The sequence below is a fragment of the Piliocolobus tephrosceles genome, chromosome 3, assembly GCF_002776525.5.
Source record: "Piliocolobus tephrosceles isolate RC106 chromosome 3, ASM277652v3, whole genome shotgun sequence".
In the NCBI taxonomy this organism is placed as follows: domain Eukaryota; kingdom Metazoa; phylum Chordata; class Mammalia; order Primates; family Cercopithecidae; genus Piliocolobus; species Piliocolobus tephrosceles.
Window position 1 is genome coordinate 32,187,812 of NC_045436.1, and position 26,286 is coordinate 32,214,097.

The window sequence follows — 26,286 nt, forward strand, 5'->3', positions numbered from 1 at the left end:
TTTCTCTTGTTAATCTCTTTTGTGCTATAAAGGCCTCGGCCATGAACATAAGATGAGAATAAAATGTTTCTTTTTCCCTACACACACAAAAAAAAGCTTGCTGTTCTCTTTTCTAAGTAGTCAATTCATTATTTTGAAAAATAATTAATAAGAATGTAGCATTTTTACTCTCTCTCCCTTCATAAATAATACCTCAAATTTTCCAAATGTTGGGAAAAGGATATTTTCTTTATAGACATATTCTAGCTTATACATAAAAATATAATAAGAAAATTAGAGTATCACAATTTTTCTACTTCTGATGAAAGAATGCATCTAGTGATATAATTGATCAGCAAGGCTAATACCATAGAAAAAGTCACCCAGACATCACGTGCCTTCTGACAGAACTTAAAAAGCAGCCTATGATGTAGTCTTGCAAAATATCAGCCCTGGATATGACCAATACTCCAGATCTAACTACTAATTTACAAGAAAAACCTGTCACAGAAGTAACATATGAAACCACGCCAAGTTGATTTAATCAATAATTTCAATCTGAGGGAAACTGAAGGAAAAGGCACTAGTTTTTAAAACAACTAAGATGAAAAAATAAAAAAGAGAGTGATAATGAAGGAATACTAAAGAACTGTTAAATTGTTAAGTGACAACATGCAACTATGGCTATGTCAAAAAATAGAAAGTGAGTATTTGCATTTTAAAGATACATGCTAAGATATGTGGATGAAATAAAACATCTGGAATTTGCTTCCAAATGACTTAGGGAAGGGGGAAGAAAAGGGGGTCACATATAGAGCAATATTAGTACTTGTTGATGTGAGATGATTACATCATAGTTCTTTATACTATTGTCTTTATGTTTGAAATTTTCCACAACTAAATGTTAAAAAAAAGGGGGGGGGGGACAGTGGGAATAAATTAAGTCAAGCCAGAAACCCTATTAAAAAGGGCTTATTGAAGAATTGTTGGTTAAGACTTTGTTCTTGCACACTGTCTGTATAGAACATAGAATTTTGCTTTGGAGCAAAGGTTGAATCAGTAACAAATGGAAAACTCGCCAACATGCCTGTGAGAAAGTGAGAAAACTTATTTACAAATGTAACACAGCCAAGCTGTATTCAGTATCTGCTCCAAATTGCTGTTATTACCCGCCCCATCTGTTAATTTTTAAATCCAATATTGTTTACATTAGAATAAGGTGGAATTTCTATTCTAAAAAGTGGTTTTTAAGTGATGATGACATGACTTAGTGTGGCTGACTTAGAGAACCTTACAGAAATATAGTCGTGAATCCGTTAATGACTGCATTTAACTGACACTAACACAGTGACAAAATAACATTGCCCTAAATAATGCAGTGACTTATTTTTCTTCTAATGAAATTCAGAGGGAAATGGTCTAAAGATGGTATGACTGCTTTACCATAATTACTAAAGTTGCATACTCCTTCTTGTTCCAGCCATTAAGAGTACACTCTGTGTAGAAGAAAGAGGAATATATACAGGTAGAAATGTTTTCTTGCTTATCAGACTGATGTTTATGAAATTTCCTTCAGCTGTAAGACAGTTGGCACTATTTACATTACACTGCCTACCCAGATCTGCAAAGCAGCTGAATCAAATGTAGTTTATTAGCTGGGCAGAAAACGATCTCAACAACACAAAAGTTCACTTACTGAAAAAGAGAGTGGCTATTGGCAACTGGACTGTGAGACACAAAACCCAAGGTTTCACCAGAATGTGAGCTATCACCCTTTCTTTTGGCTGCTGTCAGCACACAGTATGTAAAATACAAAAAACAGGGAACTTTCTAAAAGAAAACTAATTTTAATTGTAAAAATATACGAGTATGGTTTAGCAACTAAAACTGTTAGATGGGGTTGACTTCATCATAACTCCTTGTTTTTGGGACAACTCATCCCCGACTTGGAAATATACAAAAATAAAAGAAAGAAAGAAAGAGAAAAACTGAGAATGATTTCAGTAGAATGTTGAGTTGTATCCAGTGGACCCACCCAGAATTAACTAATCTTCTAGGGCTGTGAACTTCTGAATGTCTTTCCATGACCAGGCTATTTAACATTTTTGAAGATGTAAAATTTAAGTTGCAGAAAACTAATTATCATGCAAGTGTTACCTATCCATAGCAACACAGATGATTTTTCTTCTTGGCAATGCAAGTGAAATTTGTCTGGTAGACTATAATAAACCTTTGTAGGTAAATTCTCATTTGAATTGACATCTGTCTCATTCCTTTGTTAACTAATGTGTTAAACAAAAACATTTAAATGGTTGCTATTTTATATTTTATATTTGATTGACAGTTATAATTGCCCTTTTTTGAAAATGTGTCTTGAATTGTTTTGCAGATCTCACTGAGAAGCTCAAATGGAGCTAACTTTATAGATCCATGTGTGGCTGGAGCAGTGTAAACCCACAGAGTGTGGAGACAGGTTTTATCTTGGTTCCCAGAGTGAATATCAAGTAGCATTAAACCTTTACTTGTAATGCTTCTACATTTCTCTAGTATTTCCAGAACCCCTCTCTACTAATTTTTCAAATTAATTATAAAATATTTTTTTAAGTTATTATGCTTTCATCCTTGAAAAGCTATAGTATTTTTTAGTAAAGGTACTTCTTTTATTTCAGGAAGCACGTTTGAACACTGTAAAGAGTACTGACATTTAAAATTGATTTGATTTACATAACATTTTCTAGGGACTAGAAACAAGCTTCAAAGGAGAAATTTGAATTCTTTTTATATATCACAATACCCAAAAGGACAACCAAATATATCACTAGCTTATCTCCCTATTTTCCTGATAAGGCATATTATTTCTCTTAGCAATTGGAGGAGTTATTTCCGGTAGCAGATATGTGAAAATGCTAGAGACAGCATTTTTGTGCAGCTTATTTTCAATTATATGTTTCTGTTGCATTATGTGTGAAAGTAGGGTTGCAGACAGTCTAAAGGTGATTAACTTTTCCATTTTTGGCTGTATGTTTCAGGCTACTGACGGTGATGTGAACCAGAGATTTTGATAGAAAAAGAAAAACTTTTTGGGAAAAAAATCCTGCGGTGAAATCTTTGACAGTAGCCAACTTATGAATATTTCATTTATACTTACTTAAACATCTTAAACCACATTATCATAAGTAATTCATAGACCTTTCCTAAAATAAGAAGGACTTACGAAGCAACTTTTTATACTTGGAAAAGAATTATAAAATGTATTCTTGAAGGTAGTATGTTTTATTTTGTCAACCACTTCTTGGCTAACATTAAGTAAAATTACATGCAACTCAAGTCACTGCAGTTACTCCTTGGTTTTGTCTTTCTGGAAAAAAAAAAGTTAATTGTACCACAGCTGATAGTTATAATGATTTATATTCTGTTCCCAGTTCTTGTTTACCGAGTCTGAAACAGAGTCAGAGAACATGGACCATGAGCACATCTTCTGATTATGCCTCTAGATCTATTTTTCAATTTCTGCCCTCTCCTCCACCTTAGAGGCTGATCTATAAGCCAAACAAGGAGCTCCCCTGATTTCTCACTTCCAGCTCGGTTTGGCCATGGTGTGGCCCAGCAAGAGACAAGATAAGAGGTAGAGTGAGGTTGGGTAGTTGTTCCCCTGGTTTCCCTCATGCACAGGCTACCCGTGTTCATCAAATGGGGTTGCTTCATTAAACCAATCTTCTTTACAGGATTCTGTCTTTCAAGGTACGATGACCACTGTTTACCCCTTCCATTTGCACCTGCAGTGACAGCAACTCTGCTCTTACCAGCACTATGGATGCTGATATAGTTTGGTTGCTTGTCCCTTCTAAATCTCATGTTGAAATGTAATCTCCAGTGTTGGAGGCGGGGCCTAGTGGGTGGTATTTGTCATGGGAGCAGGTCCCATATGAATGGTTTGGTGTCCTCCCCATGGTAATGTGTTCTCATAAGAGCTGCTGTTTGAAGAGCCTGGCACCTCCCTGCCTCTCTCTTGCTCCCTGTCTCACCATATGATATGCTGGCTTCCCCTTTGCTTTCTGCCATGATTGGAAGCTTCCTGAGGTCTCATTAGAAGCCCAGAAGATGCTGGTGCCATGATTGTACAGCCTGCAAAACTGTGAGCCAAATACACCCCTTTTTAAAAAATAAATTATCCAGTTTCAGGTATTCCGTTACACCAGTGCAAAATGGACTAACACGAATGTATTAGGTTGGGGCAAAAGTAATTGAGGCTTTTGGCATTTTTTTTTTTTATGGCAAAAGCCGCAATTACATTTGTGCCAACCTGATTGATACTTTTTGTGACTTCCTTACACTCTGATTGTACCTTTATATGTGATGCTTTTATTCAATCATTCTCGAAGTATTCATATTTGAGTGTGACATCTGTTGTTACAAAAAACTTGACAAAGAAACAAACAGGAATTTAGTAATATCCTAAGTATATGCAGGTACGGTTTATTCAATTCAATTTAATTCAGTATTTATTGAGAGCTTGTGAAGCAATTAAGCTCTTGGGAATGGAGGATGTAGAGGTGGGAGGTAGAAAAGGATAACAGTCTCCAGCACATGCCCCAGAGAACAGAAAGCACCACTTACATTTCTATTGCCCAACTTTGCTTTGTGCCTGTTACTGCTCTGCCATAGTTATTTTAAGGTGTTTGTCTTCCTACGTTATGAAATCTGTTGTGAGAGAATATATCTTTTTTTCCACTCCACAGACCCATTTGATGATGATGATAGTGCTGTTTATTTACTACATTATGATTCTGAGAGATGTTCACATTCTATAAAGGTGACTGTTCTTTACCAGAAACCTAAGGCTCACAGGTCACATTAATGCAAAGGTGAATGTTTCCTTCCAAATGTACTATTGGTCCTATCAGCTGCTGAACCCCCATGCTCTGGGACTAGTGCACAACATGAAAATGTTCTCCCCACTTCTGATGAGTGAATTTCTTCTGCTTCCCTAGTGTAATTCTTCATGTCTGTAGGTTTAGAATTTTAAAGTAGGCATTAATCAGAACTTGAAGAAAAATCAGTGAACAGAAGAAAATAACAAATAAATAAAGTAACACACATTCACATATATTCATATTACATTTCCATTATGACATGACTCTTTAATCATGCTTTGACTTTATTCTAAGAATAAGAAGTTAAAATGAGAATATCTATAAATAAAGCAGCTTTTGTAGAATAGTTTGTTCCCACTGAAAGATAGAAAAATGGGTTGCAAGTAATAAGTCAAATACCAAAAATCTTTTTTATTAAGTCTAAGAAAAATATAATCTCTATATATTCTGAAATTTTCAAAATTCAACATTTATTTCTGATTTTAAAATAATTTAAAAGATAATGGAAACTCTATCAGTGGGATAATTTTTTTTTTTTTTTTACTAAGACTAATGTTATATTTAGTTGTAAAATATTTAAAATATTTTTCTACAATCAGAAATAAGAAATAACAACTATAACTTCTATTGTTTAACACTGTACTAAGATACTATTATTACTAAGCATCTAAGATACTAATGTTAACTTACCCATTTGGATAAGAAAAAGAATTAAAATTATAAAAATTAACAATGAGGAAATAGTGCTATAACTATTAGCAGAGTATATGATTATATACTGAGAAAAGACAAGAGAATGAGCAAAAAATCCTCAATATGCAGTAATTCAGTATATAATTGAGTATAACATTAACTTAGAGAAATCGATAATTGTCAAACAAACTAAAATAACAGAAAATGCATCGGGGGAAAAAACTCTACAGAGGTAAAATTTCTAGAAACATAAAGAGAAACATGCAGAGCCGTATTAAAAACTCTAAAATTTCCTGAATATAACTATAACAAATGAAAAAATGAAAAAAATTAACAATCTTCTCCAAGTACATTAATAACTTTGTCATGGTCTCAACAAATATGCTATTTATTAACTACACAAATTAATACCAAATTCCTACAGAATTTTTTAAAAAAATCAAAATTCCTAACACAGAAACAGAAAACCAAAGACCACATATTCTCACTTATAAATGGGAGCTAAACATTATGGATACAAAGATAGGAACAATAAACACTGGGGAACTCCAAAAAGAGAGAAAGGAGGAGGGTAAATGTTGAAAAACTACCTGTAGAGTACTTTGTTCACTACTTGGGCAACAGGATTATCAGAAGCCCAAACCTCAGCATCATGCAATATACCCATGTAACAACTCTGCACATGTATACCCTAAATATAAAATTTGTAATAAGAGGGAAAGCAATTAGATAATGATAAATGGTCAATTAAACAGGAACATATAGCAATTGAAAATATATATGCACCCAACATCAGAGAACCTAAATATATAAAGCAAACATTGACAAATCTGAAGGAAGAAATACAAAGAAATATAATAATAGGATACTTCAATATCCAACTTTGAATTTTAGAACATCCAAAAATAAAATTTAATGAGGAAACAGTGTCTTACACAGACCTGTAGTCCAAACAACCCTGACAGACATATATAGAACATTCTGAGCAACAGCAGAAGAACATACATTCTTCTCATGTGTACCTAGAACATTCTCCAGCATAGATCACATATTAGGCCACAAAAAAGTCTTAAGAATTTAAGATTAAAATTATACTGATACATTTTACAACCACAATGGAATAAAATAGTAGTCAATAAAGGAAGTAAACTGGAAAACTCACAAATATATGGAATTAAACAGCACAGCCTTGAACAACCAATGGGCCAAAGAAAAACCAAATGAAAATTTAACAAATATCCCATTTCCCTAATGAAAATAAAAGTAGAATATTCCAAAACTTATGGAATGCAGCCAAAGTAATCTTAAGAAGGAAGTATATAGAGAAATGCCCACATTAAAAAGGAATGATCTCAAATGAACAATCTAAATTTCCTTTTAAAGGAACTAGAAAAAAAAACACTAAGCTCAAAGTTAACAGAAGGAAGAAAATAATAAAAATTAGAGCATACATAGACAAAACAGAATAGTACAACAACAAAAAGATTAGTGAAATAGTTTATTTTTTGAGAAGTTTAACAACATGGATAAACCCTTAGCTAGACGAAAGGGAGAAGAAAGATAAGCTTCAAATAAATGAAATTAGAATCAAAAGAGAATAATAACAACTAACGCCAAAGAAATAAAAAGAATCATATGAGACGTCTATGAACAATTAATTATACAGCAGTACACTCAATAACCTGGAAAAAATGAATACATTATTTAAAACGTACAACATACCAAGACCGAATCATGAAGAAATAGAAAATCTTAACACACCAAGAAGTAAAAAGGTAATAAATCAGTAATCAAAACTCTTCCAAAAAAGAAAAGCCCAGGAACAGATGGCTTCAGGGATGAATTCTATAAAACATTTGAAGAAGAATTAATACTAATTCTTCTTTTTAAAACTTTGTTAGGTACAGTTGACAAATAACAATTATATGTATTTAAAACAATGCAAATTCTGGCAGAGAAAACAAATAACGGGGATTTTTAAAAAATATTTAATATACTGTATAAATTTAAGTTATAAAAATGTTTAGAGACAGAGTTATACAATATAACAATATAGCAAAATATTCAGAAAGGGACCATAATACTTACATTAAGTAAATCTGAAGTGGAAAGATTCCCATTCAACAAATGTGTTGAGATCTGGGGGAAAAATACTGTGTTCATACTTGGACAAAGATGAATTCAAAATGTGGTAATGACTTAAATATAATAAACCATAAAGTAGAGAATAAATATGGGAGATTTCCTTCACACACTCAGAGAGTGGAAATCCTTTATACATTTGACAAAAATATTCAGAAGCCATAAAAATGATTGACAAATGTAATGACATAAACATCAAAAACTACTAGATGACAAAAGACAAAAAACACAGTCAAAAGACAAGGACCAAATGGAAAATATCAATAACTAATATCACATACAAGGACTCCCTAATATGTAAAGAAAACCTACAGTTAGATAAGAAAGCTGATATGGTTTAGCTCTGTGTCCCCAACCAAATCTCATCTTGAATTATACGCCCATAATTCTCATATGTTGTCGGAGGGACACGGTGGGAGATAATTTGAATCATGGAGGCAGTTTCCTTCATACTGTTCTCATGGTAGTGAATGGTCTCATGAGATCTGATGGTTTATCAGGGGGTTCCACTTTGAATCTTTTTTCATTTTCTCTTGCTGATGCCATGTAAGAAGTGTCTTTCGCCTCCCGCCATGATTCTGAGGCATCCCCAGCCATGTGGAATTGTAAGTCCAATTAAACCTCTTTTTCTTCTCAGTCTCAGGTATGTCATTATCAGCAGCATGAAAATGGACTAATACAATAGCCAGCAGAAAAAATAGGCAAAAGATAAGAGGAGAGCAGTCACAGAAAAGGAAGTGTGCCCTTAAGCATAGAAGAGATGCAAATTCTCACTCATTGTAAGAGAAACACAAATCAAAACTGCAATGATATTTATTTTAATCTATCAGACTGACAAAAATCTGAAAGCTTAATAACTTAGTTAGCACCTTAATATTGGTAAGGTTGTGGGCAGAACCAACTGACTGCCCCCTTCCGGGGCATTCATTCATAGTACAGCTTTTGCGAATGGCTGTTCACTACATAACTCCAGTTTTGCAATAAGGAGGTCCTCACCATAGGGGCAGCAGAGGGGCTGGCATTCTCATACATTATTGTGACTTTATAGTCCCCATAAAATTTAATATACATACATCTTTGTGACAGCAAACTATTTTGAGTTTCTTGTTCATATACACTACTGCATAGGCAAAACAGCTTATGCGCAAGTTTTTTGATTGCAGCATCATTTCTAACATCAAAAAGTTAGAGCTAGTTAAGAGACATATGACATTTTTGTACAATGAGATAATCGGTCACAAGTAAAGGAATAAAATTCTGTTTCTGTTTTAATAGGAAAAAATGTGCCAGATATATTAAGTAAACAACAAAAACAAAACAGATCAAAAAAAAAAGAAAGAGAAAAATGCATGCAGTATGCTACCCTTTGTGTAAAAGGGAAGAGAAAACAGAATATATATCCACACTAGCTTATACACACAGAAAAAAAATCACTGACTGTAAAAGTAAACAAACTAGTAAATAATAACATTAGTTAACGTGTTGGTTGGAGGTGCTAAGTAGATTGGGTGGGAAGGTATCTTAATTTAGGTTACTGTAACAGAATACAATAAACTAAGCGGCTTATTTCTCACAGTTTTTGATGCTGAAAGTCACAGATCAAGGTGCTAGAAGATTCTGTGTTTAGTGAGGGCTTTCTTCCTGTTTTGTAGACAACCTTCTCACCGTATCTTCACGTGGCAGAGAGAAGGAGAACTTCACATTATCTTCATAAAAGGGCACTGATTCCATCATGAGGGTTCACCTCCATGATCTCATTCAAATCTATTTACTTCCCTAAGGCCCCAGCTCCAATCATCGCATTGGGAATCAGTGTCTCAACATATGAATTAGTTGGGGGACACAAACATTCAATCAATAGCAGAAGGAAAAGTTCACTGTGCACCTTTTAATACTTTTTGATGTTTGCAATGTGAGTTTATTACCTATTCAAAACTTAAAATATGAGAATTCCCAAGAATAATAGAGACAAGTGGCAGCTTATCAAAAATTAAAACCTGAAAAATAGGTGCCGTCTTTAATCTCTCAAAGAGGAGCAGCAAGAATTTACATGAGGTTCAATAAGATACCCTGACGTTTTGTAAACGGATGTTCCTATTGCACTTACTACCTGCTTTTAGTCATCATTCAAACGGGTTAGATTTTGCTCATAGTCTACTTCTCCTTCAAACATCCGCATTTCTCTGAAACCCTGGGATTTTTGTATTTTTATTAATAACAAATTATTCCAAATTTTGTATTCAAATAATGCCATAAATTGAGAGCCAAATATCTGTAATATGTGAAAAATGCAATCACAAAGAAAATGCAAATGATGAGAGGATTAAAAAACAAAACATTCTTTCAGAAAGAAGCATCCTGAATATAATGGGCTGTTGTGTTCTGTATGGGCAGGAAGCCCCAGATGGCCAAGCATTCTGGAGAGGGTAGGAGGTGATGAAAAGTAGGAGGTGACAGAATGTGGTATTTTAGGGGATTTGAACTGAGGGAAAGAACTGAATCATTTGGCTGTGGTATTCATTATGCATATGAGTGTAAGTAAACTCTATCTGCCATGAACACAGAAAGGAGAGAGAGACAGAGGGAGTAGTTAGGTATAGTCACAGGGATTTCCCTTGCTTCTAAAATGGGAAAAGATTGAAATAAGTACCTCATACAAACATGAAAGTTCACAATAGAAAAAATAAAGATTTTTGGAGTAAGTGACTCCAGAAGAAATATCTGAGCTGTCAGATGACATGTGCTAATTAAATCATCTCTGAAAAATGTATTGAAATCTCAATTATCTAATACTCAAGCAAGAGTATTGAGTTTATAAATGCAGTCATCTAGATAATTCAACAAATTCTGAAATATTTGGAAATTATCTTCTCCATAGTCGTAGCCTCTAAAGTCACAGAGACTGAGACCATTGCCAGCGAAATCTTAGGTGACTTTTGACTTTAAATATAAATATGAATGTAAATAAAATTGTATATAATTATATATAAAAACTTGCTAATATATAAATATATAATCTTGCTCTTTCATAATTTTCAGGAAATTCTATTAAACAATGAAAAATGAAATTTTTGTTAGACTGTTTCTCACTGAGATTATTTTGTAAAGTACTGTTGAATCAATAGGACAGCAGGAAAACAAATCTCCAAACCCATGATTCCATACAGCCTTCCACCAATGTTGACCGTAGACTAGAGGTTTACAATCTGTGACCTCACAGAGTGTGAAGTCATCATTTCTTCTGCCAAACGTGATGCACATGACCCTGCTGATTGGCCTACATTTACATGTACAACTGCTAATCTCCCGGATTCCTAGAGTGCCACATTCAATGTTATTATATTTGCCTAGTTTTCAGACACTCTCCCCACCATTTTTGTCCTTAATTAGCTAATTCTCATCTCTATACAGGCATGCTATATCTCCATCTTAAATATCATCCTATAACCATGGAATGCTTCTTCAGGCATTGCCTAATTTTATTATCTCTTTTTAATGAAATACTTTGAAACAGTTATCAGTGTTTCCTATTTTATTATATGTATTTTTTTCTGTTCTCTAGCCAAAGGCCACAGGACTTACCATCCATGGATACTTCTCTTATCCAAATCATCTGTTATTCTATTGCCACATCCGATGGTCATTTTCAATCTCTTTACTCTATATGTCAAGCAGCATTTAACAGAGTGTATTACACTTAATTTCTTAAATATTTTATTTATATATCCTTTAGCATATTACTCTTTTTAACTTTTATTTTATTATTGGCTTCATCTTCTTGTTTTATTTTGGTAGCTCCTTCTCATCCTCCTCAACATTTCTATGTTTCAGAGAAGCCCAGGGCTCGGTCTTGATTCTCTCTTCTAGCTAAACTCTTTTTATTTGTTTATTTTTTTTTATTATTATACCTTAAGTTCTAGGGTACATGTGCACAATGCGCAGGTTTGTTATATATGTATACATGTACCATGTTGGTGTGCTGCGCTCTTTCTATACAGTTTTTTTGTGTCCCATGGCTTTCCATTTCATCTATTTCTGAAAACTCAAATTAAATCTACTGTCTGGACTTCTACCAAAAACTTGGAATTTTGAAGTTATCCTGTATACATTTCAAAGTTCAATGAAGGTTCCATTAGCATATGAGCAGCAGGTCTAAAATACGTTTCACTTATTGGTTCAGGTTTCATCCTAAGATATTAACTTGTATTTTGCCTTTCTTTATTTCTCCCAATTCCAGTTCCTCACACCCTGGAGCTCATCTCATTTTTTGCTTTGCTTCCAATTGCTTTTCCATTTTCTCTTTCCTTTACACTTGTAGATTTTTTCCTCTGTGTTGATAGTACCAACCACATCATAGGAGATGGAAATAAATTACATTTTCTGATTGGATAGTTACTCTCTCATAGTATATCAAACAGATGAGGTTACAGAAAATGTCTGAAGTTTTAAAGCCTACATGAAATATCCTTGCCAAAGACCTTAAACTAGCTATTAAGTTTGGCCAGATGTCGTTTCTGAGCTCTTGGCACACTGGCAAAACACATGCATGGTTTAAAAAAAAAGCACTGTCATCCAAAAGAACTGCTATCTTTCTGGTAGCAACAAGTGTAAAAACATAGCAATTATCCTATTATCTGGGTAATAAGTAGTCTATAGAATAAAGGTACATTCTATACCAGATTCCCGACTTTGATTGATATGTTTAATACTCTTTTAACATTTGCAAGTAAGAAATTAAATTCCTTTTATTCATTTCTGAGTCCTTCCTGGATTTTCTTCTCTTTCCTTTTTCTTTGTTTGGTGGCAATGTAGGCAGAAATTCAGCTCTTGTTGATGATGCTATGGGGTCTTTTGATTCCATTATAGTGCAGCGGGGGTTTATAACTGTACCTCCCACTGGCAAAATATCAAAGCAGTTAGTTACACAAAGACATCTTCTACTTTAACAGATTAGTGTCTTGTGGTGGACCAATGAAAATATAGCTACACAATATTTCAATTATCTTCTTGCAGATAAGTTTATTTTAGAAAAAAAAAGGTGGCATAATCATTTTGAAAGAGCACAGATTTTGAGGTCATCATTTCTTCTGCCAAACAAATGAATCATTTTGGGCATCTTCACCTCCCACATTTTCCATGTTCCTGCTAAAGAAAGAAAGAACTTCCTGACAAATAAATAATTTTTACAGAAGAAACTTTTCAAATACTCTAAATGAATTATCTTCGTACTTTACACTGAGTAATTATACCACCTGAATAATGTATCACATTTGAGCCCAAGTCAAATGTAATTTGAAAAAATACTGAACCTTTACAACAAAGAGAGCATATATAGCAGGTTGGTTTGCTGCTTTATGTCAATTGCCGACTTTCTACAGAAACACCTATTAGATAATATTTCATCTCAAACCATTTTATGGCAGAGAGCAGAAAAAAAGTTTCGCCACAAAATCTATCCCATTGATTTGCTGAAAGGCAAATCTAATTTAAGCAAAATAATGCATTTAGAGGCATAACACCCTTTTGCTAAAATCTGTCTAAAATAATGATGCTAAGCAATATACTAGTTAGACCTGAACTAGTTGTGCTATGGCCAGCAACTTGCTTAACTGTATTTAAGTTGTGCTATAGCAAGCAAAACTGGGAGCAGGGTGTGATTGGCAGAAAAGAAAGTAGGTATCATACAAGCATTACTTGGAATAGGCTGATTAGGCATTCATTGTGAGGGAATATATAAGGTAGGAAAGAGGTCTTTGGTTAATCAGCTACATTAAAGAATTAATGCGTTTATAGTCTTACTGAGTTCCTCATTTTCTTTAGCAGTCTTTAGACATTATCTTAAATGTTACAATCCATTAGATTACTTTTTGAAAATATGTATTTCTTGCTTGTTCTCCCAAGAATACTGAAGGTAGCTTGGGCACAGCCCTTTGCACCGTTATGCACTGATCTTTCTGTCTTCAAGTGCTTCTTGAAGAAATGTACTACGTTTCCTTCTATTGATAATGCCCCAGTGCCTGGCAAGGTGTCTTACTGGGGATGTGGATTAAATATATTTTAACTTTATTAGAGTCCATTTAAGCGATAAATATTTGTTCATGTCAATCAGCTTTAAAATTCTCAAAACAAATTCTATATTTTTATGATAAATATTTTAAAATCCTCATGGAATCCTTACATAAGTTTATTAATGATTAGAAGTATGTTTAATAGGTAAAACATATATTTTTCATGTTTTATAATGTTAAAAACACAATAAGGCACTAATAGTAATTAGGACTATATAAAATATTAAATAGAAAATACATCTTCATAGTTTTTTTTTCCTATTTGCAAAACTTTTTATGTGAATTAGCCCTCTTGTTAATCAAGAGCTTCTTGAGATAGGTATAAAAACATGGGTATAGTATATGAAGAATTTGAGATTCCAAGGGGTTGTAGATGGCTTTCCAGAATTAGCTGGTACATCTAAATAGGTCAATAGTTTATAGAAAATAAATTGCCCCTAACCACCCAAATGGGCCTATCAAACTGAAGACTGTGGCAAACACTGTGAAGTCAGTTTTGAAGCACTGAGTGGAGGTGCCCATCCTCATGCCTCATCAATTCTCCCAGGGTTCAGACCCAAAAGAAGCTATTTGCACAATCTGGGCATTGGATCTTGGATTCAAAGTTTCTGGTTGAGGGACATAAATAAGCAATCATAGAAAACAAATTGACTGCCAGGATTACCATTTTAGCTACTTGTTTCAAAAGGAAAATAACTCAGAACCTGGTTAGATTTTGAAGCTCAAAGCATAAGCAAGATATACATCACAGCATCACACTCATTGCCTGTTTCCGGTTTTTCATTCCTTTCCTCAAACATATATTTGTCCAAAGCTTGTCTAAATCAATGAACTGCAGATTCATTCATCATTGTTTTATTTTCTCCTAAAATCCATTCAAAGAGTGCAGGACTGGAACTCTAGAAACCTGTTTGGTTAGTTTCTTACCTCTTTTATTAGTTAGCTCTGTTACTTTGGCAGTTCACTTCATTTTCTCTCTGATAAATCTACTCTCTTTACATGTAAAATTAGTGATCTGAAATAGATAAGTCTCTCTAATTTCTCCAATGTCTCTGAATCTGTAAGAAAAGTTAAGGTTATATCATAAATCATTTTCAAAATGTAAGAAAAAGTTATAGTAAACGATTCAAGTCATGATACTAAGTAATGTCTAATTCTGGCTTTGCTAAAGTGTCAATTTGAAGAGAAAATGTAAGTATCAAATTTTAGCTGCCTAATGTAATTTGAGTAAAATGACAGAGCCACTGATTCAATACCATTACCAAATTCAATACCATTACCAAATGAGTTTGTCCATAACCTCCAGCATTACACTCCATTAAATCACACTTATTAACTACACATTTGAAGACATATTTGTAGAAAGAATCTTTGTACAAGTTAGTCACAAACCACAATTTTAGCCTTAGAGTCCAAAATCCCTTACAGTACATGCTAAGCCTTAACCAGACTACAGTATTATTCTGACATATGTACAGATAGCACATTGCTCTCCTTGCCCTGGCCACTCCTTGATCTGTCAGTTTTGCCCTCTGCTATTTCCCTCTAAAGTGGCCTTTCAAGCAACAACTTAGATTGCACCCACCATGCAGGAAGCACTGCAACTACAAGTGATTTTTTTCCTTCCACCCAGCCAGCCACCCACCTCAGTTCACCCCACCTTCCACCCCACCAGGTTCTAATTGTGTCTCTCCTCTTTTGACTCAAATGCTTGAAGTCACCTCTAACCACATGAACTCCATGCTGGTCTACAGTTGTGTAGCTAGGGGTTTGTTTCTTAGGATTTATCTCAATGATCACTACTCTCCTTTGCTAGTTCCCAAATTCTTTGGACTCCAACCATACCTTCCACTAGTTTTGAACTCTTGATTGTGTGATCTCAGATATGATGCTCTTATCCTCAGCAATTCATATTTTTATCTGATATCTCCAATATTCAAATGTTAGGGTTTTTTATTATTTCTGTTGACTTTTGTTGAATTCACCCAGGCATTTTTTCTTTTGCATTTCTGCCTCATTTCCTCATACATCAGTTATGTTTCATGGCATGAAATCATTATTTGCATACTTACTATAAAATCTTACAGTAAAAACACTTCATCTTTCCTTTCATATCTCTATGTCTGCATTTATATATGCAAACATGTATTTGTATTTGGGACATTAATAGCAAAATATGTTATCATATAATTAATAATCATATAAATTAGTTATCATATAAATAGTAACAGAGCTACTGATAATATGGTCTGAAAAATGCCATAGGCTTTTTCCTTTTTTCTCTGCCAGTGCTCTGATACTCACATTGCTAATATTTCTGTTGAAGGTTTTATTTAAAAACCTGAGGTAAAACTCTTTAGTGTTAAAGAATAACAAAAGAATTACCAAGATATTTTTATTTTTAACAACCCAAAGTAGATGCTTTGATTACTGCATGAACTTTGTATTTTTTGTTTTACCTCAAATTACCCTAAATATTAATATTTATTAATTAAAAAATCCATCAAAGTAGTGTAACATAGAACATATTATGAACATTATTTTTTTTCTCGAGTTGAAATTCAAGTGTTAAAAACACGCATGTTGTTAGCTTAAATATAATGCCAGGTTACATTTATAATGTGTAAAGAAGCAATTGTTTTCTATCTACAGCCTAATCAATCAGTACATTGTAATACCTGCTCCAGGCAGTAAAACAGTAGTAATAAATATAAGAATCATTAAATAAACTTTCATTATGCCTTACTGTTCAAGGGTATCATCATTTTTTCCCTCAGGTTCAGTTTTTAAGAAGAGTGTATGATAATGTCATGGGATTCTCGGGGTGTCACTTCAGCTGGAAACCTCTGTGGCCAGTGGTGTCTTTGCCTGAGTTTTGCTTGGTCCCACAGGACTCATCCCATCCACTGGGCCTGGCAGTCTGCAGTTGGCTGGGACTGGATCCCTGAATCCCGTACCTGCCAAGGGTGGGCCAGGTGCGGAGTAGTGATGGATGCCTGAGTGAGCATGAAGTCTTGCCACTGTGTACAGCCAGGCAAGCCAGCTGGTGGTGGGGTGGGGATCTATAGGCACTAGCATGGGTGCCAGCTCCCTGCAAGGCTGTAGCTGGACCAAATGTACCACAAGTAGCTTCCGCGGCTGGCACTGAGGAATGCAGTGGTGTCCGGAAGCTTGGAGACACCGGGAACCGTAGAGGCCCAAAGAGGGTGTAATAGCCCTGGCTCACGGACCTCCTAGGTCTGGGCTCCTAGAAGGGCTGCAGCTCTTCTCTCCTTCTCTTTTCTCTCCTTCTTGTCACCCATAACATGGCGAGCAAGGGATGTGTTTCAGCCCTGTTGGTGTTACAGCTCTTTTACAGGTCCCGAGTTCTTGTCCTGCTTCCAGGAAGAATGAGGTAGACAGACAAGTGGAGGGTCAGCAAGGCAAAGAGGGGTTTTATTGAGGAATGGAACAGCTCAGAGGAGACCTACGTTGGGTAACTCCTCCCTGCAGGCAGGGTGTCTTGACGAGTGTTCAGCTCTCAGTAGAGGGGAGACCTTGGAGTGGGTAGCTCCTTTCCGCAGCTGGTAGTCCCATCATCTCCTTGAGTCTGGTTGAGTCTAGGGGGGTTCTATGGGCTTCAGAGGGGAGGAAGCACTTGCCAATTGGTCCATGGGCAACCATGGGTGGGCCTGGAAAAAGCAGCATAAGCTTCCACCCTGGTTGTGCAATTGGCAGTCTGAACTCCAGGCTTCAGGCCTTCCCAGCCTGAAGGTGAGACTTCACTGAGGACCTGCCCACTTCTGCCTAGGTGCCTGTCTGCCTCCTGCCACCCTTCATGGTACCCAGGCTGTTCCTGACAAGGGGTGCCTGCAGACCAGCACCAAGCTTCCCTCATCTCCGCCTCAGCTTCCCTCCCATGCTTGTCAGTGCCCAAAGTCCGTAGGGGGACAAGACAGCAAGGGGCTGGCATGTTGGCCCTGCCCCAAGCATGCCCATACCCAGCCGGGCTGTGACAGTGCCTGAGCTTGGTCCCAACCTTGCTCCAAGATCAGAGGGGACTCTGGGAGCAGGGAGAGGTCAGCAGCGGGCGCAGACACCTCCCAGCCTGCGGGAGCAAGGGACCTTCCAGGGCCCCCAAGACTGTAGAGATGCCCAGGTCCCTAGCCAGGGCTTGGGTGGCTGCAGCTGTGCACAGGAAGGTGGCGCCCCTGCCTGCTGCCAGCCCTCAAGAGCACAGGGACACCTAGGTCTGCAGCTGCAGCTGCACCTGGGGAGCGCCAAGTTCCTACCCTGCGGACTCAGAAGGGAGTGGGGTTCCGGCTAGCTCTGTGGAGTGGGCAGCCAGCCCCAGAAGTGCCTTCCCCACTGCAGCTAGCATCATGTCAGTGGCCTGTCCAGATGGGCCTCTACTGCCATCAATACTTAAGTAAGGTAGGCAGCTATCGTCTGACAGTTGATCCAAATAAAAACTAAAAGCTAAATATTTACTGAAGTACAATGATATTGAAAATAAATTGACTGCTCTATATAACTGTTGCAATATTTGTTTAAATATTTAACTGTCAAGTGATTATAATTTAAAAATATATAACCTAAATGTGAAATAACCCAAGGTTTTGGCATCTAATTCTATTTCCTTGTTGTTTAACCTTGTTCTGTAATCTATGTTCTATTTTTTATTGAAAATTTCTGGTAGCTTATTGGTTTCAAGGGAATGATTTTCTATAGCTTTTTTTAATCACCAGGATCAATTCAAACATGACATTTATTTTATTTACTAAATTTATCTATCCATTTATTTTGGCATCAGACACTCCTAGGTTCTAGTATTGGCTTTGCCACTTATTTGTCATGTAAACTCAGTGAAGTGCCTAAACTTCTCAAAACTCTATTTCCCTACTTTATGAATAATGGATAATACCAAAAAGCAGTTTCATTCTAGAGCTGTTGTTATTTTCAAAATAAGCTATGCAATGCACGTACTATAGCATCTGACTCGACGGAAGTACTCAGAAGGCATGACTAGTGCTTTGGTTTTTGTTGTTTAGTTGTCACAGGCATCTAATTTTTTATTTGTCCCTCAGTTTATTTGTATGCTATTTACAGGCATGCTCCTTTTAGACGATTTAAAGAAAAAAGAATGATTTTTGTCTTGCTTAGTGCTCTTGTCGGGGGAAAAGCAAGGACATTCAATGAAGATTTTTTAAAAATACACTACCTAGAAGTTAATAGTAAAAGATCTCTCCTGATAGTACAAACCTGGCAATCCTAGTATACCGTCAGAACCGACTAGTATCTGATAATTTAAATGACTTTTCAAGTTCCCACTTCGCTGTTTCATTTCGTTGTTTTGCCATTTCATTGTTTCCTAAATAAAGACATTCCCTAGACCTGTTATTTGCTCAATGAACAAATGACAAAACTATGTGTAAGCAATAAGGAACACAGAACGGAAACTGGCTTCAGCAGGTATTTTGATTATCTTAAATGAATAAGGAAGACTGCAAAAATAATTTAGTTACATTTGTATAATATGTATACATAACTTATCAGGAAAACAAAGCACAATCCTATACTTAGTTTGAAAATTTCATAATATTTTCTGTTAGCGATATTATTTCCATTGCAAGTTGTTCAAAGGATAGTTTAAGTAATTTTAATAAATCTTATTTTTATCCTAAATGTGAATCTATTCAAAATTACTCAAATAATATATGTTGCATGCTTGTTCTTAAAAAAGGAATCAAACACTATAGAAAACACAATACAAACCCACTTCTACACCAAACCCTTTTCCTCATCCCCCACTCTCATACACACAGGTCCCGTAATGGCTTTTTGAGAGATGCTTACGAATGTCATTTGTGTTATCTGTCTCTGCTATCACTGGAGTGTAGAATTCTCACTTTACAGAAATGAGGAGGATGTAAGAAGTATGAAAAAAACTTTAGGGGAAATGAAATAGATGAAATAAAAGAAGCAGCAACAGAACACAAGCAGGTTATATACATTAATCAATTGATTCCTTATGACAGCTCCATGAGGCACATGGCATTCTCAGGTTTCATTACAGTGAAGTACAGCTTAGGCTAAGAGATATCCTCAAGGTAATGTTATCAGCAAAAGGCAGACATGGAATTCAACCAAATTCTATTTTTTCTAATACTTCAAATGTAGCAGTTACACCGTGCTACCTCTCAATGGCTTTTTCTTTCGGATCTTAATTTTTTTTTTGAAATGGGAAGTTTTTCTAGACACATGCATGAACATGCACGTGCATACACATATATACATGCATGCATATGAATCTTAGGGTGTACAAAAAACAGAATAGCATTTTTGCAAGGATTTAGAAGAATAACATGAATAATTATAGCTTTTGAGTTCATTTATTACAACTTCCAAGATACCAGAGGGAAATTATCTTTTTTAATACATTTATATTTTCAGAACAGTTTATGTTCACAGGAAATTGCGTCGAAGGTACAGAGATTCCCCTGTACCCACTGCCCTCACACACGCATAGTCTCCATTATCAACATCCACACCAGTGATATTTTATATGGTGAAATTCTACTTAGATAACAAATGAGATAAATATCATCTCATACTTCTGAATATTTTGACAACAGGTGGGTCAGTTATTATTGCTTGTTGGGTATAGGCAATATAGTCCAAAATTCCCACTATTTCCGTGATTTGGCATTTCAATACCCAGAGCTTTGGGTATTGGCATCTCGGTAAACTCTGGATTGCAGCTGACTAGTAAATACCACTGGACACTCTCTAAACATGACCAAACAAAAAGTCAACCTAATTGTAGAATTCTCTAGACACAATCTGGCCATTTATATGCAGAGTCTCCCTCCAGTCAGTCTTTTCTGGTTCTGCATAACCCCCTACAGCTGTGGATACCAGCACTCATGTCATTCCTTGGCACTCTCTTGACGGAGGCACATTTCTTAGTGAAAGGTGGTAGTTAACCTTTTAGAGGTGGAAATAGGATCTTTCTTCCTGAGTTGGAGCCTGCAGCATATAGTTAAGAAGGGATAATCTTGTCCATTGCAAATGTATAGAGCCAGAGCCCTTTTCCTGTATGTAATGTTCAAATCTATTGACAAACAGAATCTATCATTTGATTTATTTCTCTGTATGCTTCTAAATGGCACAGTCATTTATCAGCTATGAAGTCTAGTTAGACAGCTCTAATAATGTTCCAAATTTTGTAAAAAAGCAATGCTTCTAAAAATTACCAGAAGAGAAGACAAGCATGAATATTTAAGATAGATGACATAAGACACATATACTTTCTTTAACTTAAAGATATTTCTTCCACCTAACGTATAGCTTAATGATTTCTGCAGGCAGAAGAAACAGGATGGGGAAAAAAGAGGATATGAAGAAGGATCTTTCAGGGAAATTTTAAATATATTATGAATTTACAATATAACTATAACATACCTAAAATATATACATTTATGATTTTGTCCTGTATAGTTTTTGGATTTGTTAGAAACTCCAAATGATTTATATTATAATAAATAAAATTAAATTAAATACTAAAACACTTAAAAACACAACCATGTGGTTAATTAAAAAAACTCTGATTTACTGTCATCATTGTTTTTATTTCACAATCATTTGTTGCTGACAGAAAAGAGTTCTTATATTAAGTGTGTTACAGATATTTCTCTTTTTTTCACTGGACCCCAATGAATGTTATAGATATTTCTGATGCCTAGTTACACTTATACAAATTATTAAATAAAAACACTTCAGCTTAGCTGATAAAATGCTCAAAGTTCAAAATATAACATGTGAATATTAATTATTCCCATAATTAATATGCAAGAGAAAGAGTTTTCTTTCTCTTGTGAAATGTTTAGTGGATTATTTCTTATTCGCTTTTTTCTTTGCAAAGCCTACCATCTTTCATTTGGATAAGGTCTTATGGAAATGTCTGGAAGGAGCAAATGCATGACATGCCAAATCAAGTCCTGTAGGCAATGCATAATTCATATCAAAAAGCAAAGCTTTATTTTTAAAATGTAGAGATTTGTTAGTTCAAAATGGTATTTTTCTTTTCAGTTCAGTGAACCTAAGAATTAGTCCTAAAACAATTTAGCACCTTTCTCATCTGTTTCTAATTACAGAGCTCTTTTACTATAAGTTATAGTGAATTGATATTTGGCTCATGCATATATAATCGCTGGAGTGTGTATGCCTTCTCTCTTATCTAGCACATGCTTTCCACACCAGAATACATGAATAGATACTCTTTAAAATAACAATAAATACACACACGTACTATGGGAGCAGCTCACTTATCCTTTATTTCATTTCTCCATCTGCCAGCATTTATTAAACATAACATTTTGGGAAACAAACCAAACAATAACCTCCAGATAGGCTTTAATTCTCCACCTGTTTAATCATTTTTTTTCTGGGATTTTTTGACAAATTCCAAACAATTAATTAATAATCACTGGCACATATTCCTTCTCTTCACCATTAGGATCACGGGAGCATGCAAAAGATTTAGAACATATATCTGCCTTCTTATTTAGTTGGGTAGACCACTTTTTTATTTGGCTCACATTTTAAGCAACTTTTACCAGGCCATTTGCTCATTTCACTTTTCAAAGGAGCCTTACCTGATCATTCTGTTCCAAGCTGCCACTCTCCCATTCCGTTTCCTGTACCTTGCTCTTTTGCTTTTTGCCTTACAGCTTAGTGGCATCCTAGCATCCCTTTTAAGTAAGGAAGTAAGGATCCATGTTTAGTGCATTGATATACCCCAAGACCCTAGAACAGTGCCTAGCATATGGCTTACTGTTGCTAAATATTTCCTAAATGAATGAATTTTCATTTTGTCGATGAGGAATCTGAGGCGAAGAGGGATTGCCTAGTTTACCCAAGCTTATACAGCTAGGAAGATGCTGCCTGGCTCTAAAGTCTCAGCTGCTCCATCACACTTCCTGCACTCAGGGGGATCAATTGCTCACCTGCTTAAATGGCCTGGAGCTCCACTGCTCTGATTCCACACTGAGACAAACATAATTTTGCATTTTCATGGCACAGTATATTAAGAACAAATTGACTAAAAGAATGAATGTTGGCTTTGAGGAAAATCATTTCTGAGGAAAGAGTAAGCTCAAGAAACTTTCCTTTGAAATCTACTGGTGGCATACCTGCCATATTTCATAACTGGGTTAGATCTTTTTTTGTACTCTCCCTTTGTTATATGCTGAATTGTGTCCCCACCAAAATTCATATGTTGAAGTCTTAACCTCCCTCATCTCAGAATGTGACTATATTCAAAGATGGGTATTTTAAAGAGGTAACTAATGTAAAATGAGGTCATATAGGTCAGATAGGTCCTAATTTCATCTTAATAGTGTTCTTAGAAGAGGTAACTAGAACACAGACACACACAGAAGGAAGACCATGTGAGGACACCGACAGAAGGTGGCCATCTGCAAGCCAAGGAGAGAGGCCGCAGAATAAAACAAACCCTACTGACATCTTGATCTTGGACTTCTAGCCTCTAGAACTGTGAGAAAATTATTCTCTGTTGTTAAATACCATCCAGTCTGTGGTATTTTGTTATGGTAGCCCTAGAAAACTAGTCATGGAAAAACATAGTAATACTTTTATCCAGACAGGAAATGCAGAAAGGAAATTTTCTTTTCTTGAAATGTATGTATGTGTGTGTGTGTGTAGCCAGTAATTAAAATGAAATAAAAATACAAAAGCAATGAATTAATATTTTAACCATGTCAATGTGTATTTTGAGAAAATAAAAAGCATGGAGAGTTGCATAAAGAAATGCTCCCAAAAAGAGAAAACCCTGTATGGCTCAGAGACATTTTTGCGCCAAGAATGCCAAATTAAAGTTCTGTCTCTTCTTCTTTAGGATGAGTATGCTACTGTTTATCTCACATCTACTGTGTAAACATAGGAATGTGTCTTAGTGCAGGAGTAGAGACATAAGCTCCACCCAAAAATAATCCAGTTGCTTCAAAGTGATTAGGAGCTTATTCTCAAAGCAAATGTGTACAGGTCAGTTCATGTGTGTCTAAATTATTTATAATTTAGAACAACAAAAAGCCTTTTGGGGAAGCATATTACATCACTGATGTTGTTTAGGATTGCTAGTGCATTGTGATGGTAAAAAGGCCAACTTTTAATGGACATTATTATGTTTAAGCTTTTTATAGATAATGCACCCTCTTGTTGCTGAACTGCCTCCAACATTACTCCAAATCCCTTTTAGTTTTACCCATATCTTGTTTCTTCCTCAACAGTAACCTTCCTTGCTTTTCATTCTGGTATACTTGGAATTATTTTTCAAATAAAACCTCCTTTGTTTGTCGACATAGTACGTCAAGGGTTTTATCAGCATGAAGTGAGGATTCAATGGCTTCCTGAATACTGACAAAATGAATAATTTCAACGTGTCTTTTGGTTTGTAGCAAGAGAAGCTCATGGAATTATTTCTTCTAAAGTAATTTTTCAAATCTCTAAGCATTGGCACAGGCTTGTGCTTCAGTCCTGTTGGGATTCTTTCAATGTTGACCTGGGAGAAATGCGTTGTGCAAGAAATTCTGTTTTTTGTTTTTGTTTCTTTTCTGAGATGGAGTCTGCCTCTGTCGCCCAGGCTGGTGTGCAGTGGTATGATCTCGGCTCACTGCAACATCTGCCTCCTGGGTTCAAGCAATTCTCCTGCTTCAGTCTCCCGAGTAGCTGGGATTACAGGCACCCACCACCGTGCCTGGCTAATTTTTTGTATTTTTAGTAGAGACAGGGTTTCACTATATTGGCCAGGCTGGTCTTGAACTCCTGACCTCAAATGATCTGCCCACCTCGGCCTCTCAACGTGCTGGGATTACAGGTGTGAGCCTCTGTGCCCGGCCAGCAATTCTGTTTGAAACTTTCCTCCCTACGTACTTGGGAGGTAGATGCTATTGTTGCCTTCCTGACTGTGTAGGAGATTCTCAAATTCCCCATGTGTCCTTCTTCACCCTGGTGATAGGAACTGTTGGAAATCACTTTGTAATAACAGAGAGAAGCCTTCCTCATTCTGGTAGTTCTCAGCCAAAAGGCAGAGAAGTTGAGAAGACCAAGAATAAAGTTGCATTAATGGCAAAATGCTATATTCATTTGTGTTAAATTATTTAGTTTTCAAACACTAGTGTGCCAGGGATTGCTTTAATTTTAATTAGTATTAGATATTAATACTAATATAAATATTAATATAATCTGTATTATTAGCACTATAGTATCAGTTAATACTTAAATATTTCATATTGGTTTACCAATATTAACATATTTACTATTTGTCACAGCAGTAGTAAACAAATATTACCACTACCATTATGTGAATAAAGAAATCGTAGCACAGAGCGGGTAAGTAATTTGCCCAAGCTACACGGCTGATAGGTAGTTAAACTAGAATTTAAAACAAAGCCACATGTCTCCAGGACTTGTGCTATCAGCCTCTAAGCTGATAGCAACCTGTCACAGACACAGTCATTGTCCCCAGACATTCACACCTTGCTCTAATTTGTTAAATTAAGATGGCTTTGGAATCATGCACACATTTCCTCTGACCTTTTTCAATGATATATTTCTTCTTACTGAGTTCCCTATTTCCCACTCCCTATCTCCTATAACCCGTTCTCTTCTGTTTGGAGAAAGTCTTCTTTTCAGTCTGTGTCTGTTCCCGTCCTTTGGTCTCCATTTGAGCCACCCATGCCATCAAGTGTAATACCTGTTTGACTGAAGAGGTAAGAACCAACAGCTATGGGATTGCACAGGAGTTTGAGTTATAAGATCGTTGAATATAGTTAGATGTTTTGGCTGCTGTTTTTGTTGTCCTAAATAAATGTCTAAGGTAGAAGAAAGTTGTTAGATATCTTTGGGAGATTAACAATGCTGTTGGGTATAATTTAAACCCAATACAAGAAGTATTAGAATGTAATCTTGGATATCTTAAAGATCCCTTTATTCCTTCAGCGTTATCAAAAACACAAAATCTACATTTTGTTTTTTTTCTTGACATCTCTGATGCTAAACTGCTACCACATAGGATTTTCTAGTCTGTTGATGGATTAATTTAAATGTATGTGTGTTATTTTCTTTTCTTTGACTCTCATTCTCAGAATAAAAAGAAAAGCAAAGTCATTTTTTTTTGTCTCTCCCCTCTGAGGAAGAGGGCTAAAAGAGAAAAAAAAAAAAACTTCTAAAAGCCAGGACAGAACAGTTTACAATTAGAGAAAAGGAAGGGTATAAGAAAGTGTCTAAGAAGTGAGAAGTAGTGTCATGTGCCCTAAGCCAAAGGAGACCCTTTCAGGTGGTAGGAGCTTCTCTGGCGTCCAGTCTCCACAGTTGCAATATAAGGAAGAAATTTAAAATCTCTTATGATTGAAACAGGTACACAGAATAGTCTTAGACTTATTTGCACAATTAGGGTAGGAAGGAGTCACAATGATATTTCAATTTTATCTGCCAAGAAGTTTTTGCTATGCTTCTTTAAAAATTCATTT

General features: G+C 35.6%; 1 long non-coding RNA gene across 1 annotated transcript; it reads right to left on the reverse strand.

Moving 5' to 3' along the window:
- Positions 1–16,148: 16,148 nt before the first annotated feature.
- LOC111552612 lies at positions 16,149–19,833 on the reverse strand. The gene is made up of 3 exons (XR_002734682.2): positions 19,748–19,833; positions 19,592–19,643; positions 16,149–17,427 (listed from the first exon to the last, which is right to left on the reverse strand). It is a non-coding gene; the product is annotated as an uncharacterized LOC111552612 (long non-coding RNA).
- Between the last annotated feature and the right edge of the window lie 6,453 nt (positions 19,834–26,286).